Source organism: Dipodomys merriami, unplaced genomic scaffold (assembly GCF_024711535.1).
Source record: "Dipodomys merriami isolate MVZ:Mamm:240054 unplaced genomic scaffold, mDipMer1.0.p SCAF_316, whole genome shotgun sequence".
Taxonomy (NCBI): Eukaryota; Metazoa; Chordata; class Mammalia; order Rodentia; family Heteromyidae; genus Dipodomys; species Dipodomys merriami.
Genome location: NW_027204671.1, coordinates 70231 through 72366, shown reverse-complemented (window position 1 = coordinate 72366; position 2136 = coordinate 70231). Strand labels below are relative to the sequence as shown.

Genomic DNA, 2136 nt, shown 5'->3' with positions numbered 1-2136 from the left:
GGGGTTGATTCTATATCTTAGCTAAGCATTTCAGAGTGGCTGAACAAGTTTATATTCTCACCAACAGTGTAGTAGCATTCCCATTTGGCCTCATCCCCTCAAGCATCTGTCATTATTAGTTTTCGTAATAATGGGCAATCTAACTGGGGTGAGGTGGAATCTCAATGTTGTTTTGAGTTGCATTTCTTTTACAGCATTTCATCATGTGTCTATTGGCCATTCTTAATTCTTCTTCTGAGAAGTCTCTCTATTTTTTTGAGAGGAAAAAACTGTATATTTATCATTAGCCAGCTGGACTCAGTTTAGATGATTCCGGTTTTGTTGGCAACACCTAAAGCATCCTAATCAGGAGCCAGTGGAACATGGGCCTTCTCCTCTCCATCAGGTCTGGTCAGGGTATTGACCTTTGCCACAGCCTGTCTGATTGGATGCTTGTTGGCTTGACATCCGCAGTGAGTACAAGTGTGCTGTTGTCTTCTATCTTCCTCGTGGCCGACTCGGTGGTCGGGGGAATGATGATAACATGGTGGGCAGGCTAGTTTCTCCTCTGAGCATTCTTCCCAGGGTATTTGGGAGGTCTCCAGAGCCACACACCTTGGACTGCCAAAAGGTGGCTGAAGTGCGGATCTTCTTTTTGTGGCTGTAGACACCTTTCAGCACCACCTTCTTGGCCTTTAAAGCCTTTTCCTTGGCTCTAGCTTCAGGAGGGGCAGAAGCTCCCTTCTTTGCTTTCAGCGCCATCTTGGTGACAAAAACAAAACAAAGAGGAGTCTCTTTAAATCTTTAGTCCACTTATTGATGGGGTTGTTGTTTCTTTGAGGATTTGTTTTATTGGGGGTTTTTTGAGCCCTAATTATATTCTAGATAACCTGATGTATAGCTAGTAATGATCTTCTCCCAAGCTGTGGACTTTCTATTTACCTTGTTAGCTATGTCTTTTGCCATGCAGAAACCCTGCAGTTTAATGCAGTCCCATTTATCCAGACTTTCTTTGATTTGTTGTGTTTCTGGTTCTTTATTTAAGAAGTTTCGACCTGTGTCAAGGAGCTGTAGTATTTCCTCTATCTCTTCCTGTAACATTTTCAGGGTATCTGGTCTTACATTGATTTCGTTGGTCCATTTGGAATTGATTCTAGTGCAGGGTGATATATAAGGATCTAACTTCAGTGCTCTACATATGTATAACCAATTCTGCCAGCACCATTTTTCAAAGAGGCTGCTTCCTTCCATCCTTTGTTTTGGGCTCCCTTATCAAATATTAGGTGGCTATAGGTCTGTGAGTTCATTCTAAGCCTTCAGTTCTATTCCATTGGTCCTCAGGCTTGTTCATGTGCCAGTACCATCCTGTTTTTACAAGTATGGCTTTGTAATAGAGTTTGAAGTTTAGTATTGATATTCCTCCAGCACCGTTTTTCCTGCTAAGGATTGCTTTTGCTATTTGGGGTATTCTATTATTCCATATGAATTTTTGGATTGCTTCTTCTATATCATTGAAGAATGTTGTTGGGATTTTGATGTGTGTTGCACTGAGATGGAATCTACTTCTTTATAAATTACTCACTCTCAAGTACTCTGGGATAGTTGCACAAATGCGCTAAAGGCAACTATTAACAGGAACGAAGGCAAGTTATTTTGTGACCTAGTTTCGAAAAAGGCCTCCTCTTGTCTGACTGTCATAGCCCTTCTACTCTCCAGGGTTGCTAAAGACATCAGGAAGCCAGTCCGGGGACGTGAGAACATCATACCCCTAGAGGCTGCACCCTTCCACGGGGAGCTGGCGTTGTACTTACAGCTCAGAGCCACACTTGGTATGCAAAACCAGAGCCAGAAAAGCATGTAAAAATCAGTCTATGCCAGGGAGAAAACACAATAACAATAGAATAAAAGTCCCCCAGGTGGCCCCTGCACCCCCTTTCTGTCCCTCGTGTCCTCTCCAGGTCCCTGTACCTCCTCCCACCCACTGGCCGTCCCCACGCTGGCTCTCTCTTCTGCTGTTCACGTGGAATGGACAAATTTCCCTGGAGTCAGCATAAAGTGCCAGCTGCAAATTGATTCATTGGAACCAGCAACTCCTGAAAGAAAAAAGGTCAACAGTGCCCAGCTCCACGGTGCTGGCAGCAGCTGTGTTGAGCTCCC

At 44.0% G+C, this 2136-nt stretch overlaps 1 pseudogene; it reads right to left on the bottom strand.

Annotated features, from left to right (window-relative positions):
* Window positions 1–302: 302 nt before the first annotated feature.
* Window positions 303–741, bottom strand: LOC138841329 (large ribosomal subunit protein uL23 pseudogene; annotated as a pseudogene).
* Window positions 742–2136: the final 1395 nt, after the last annotated feature.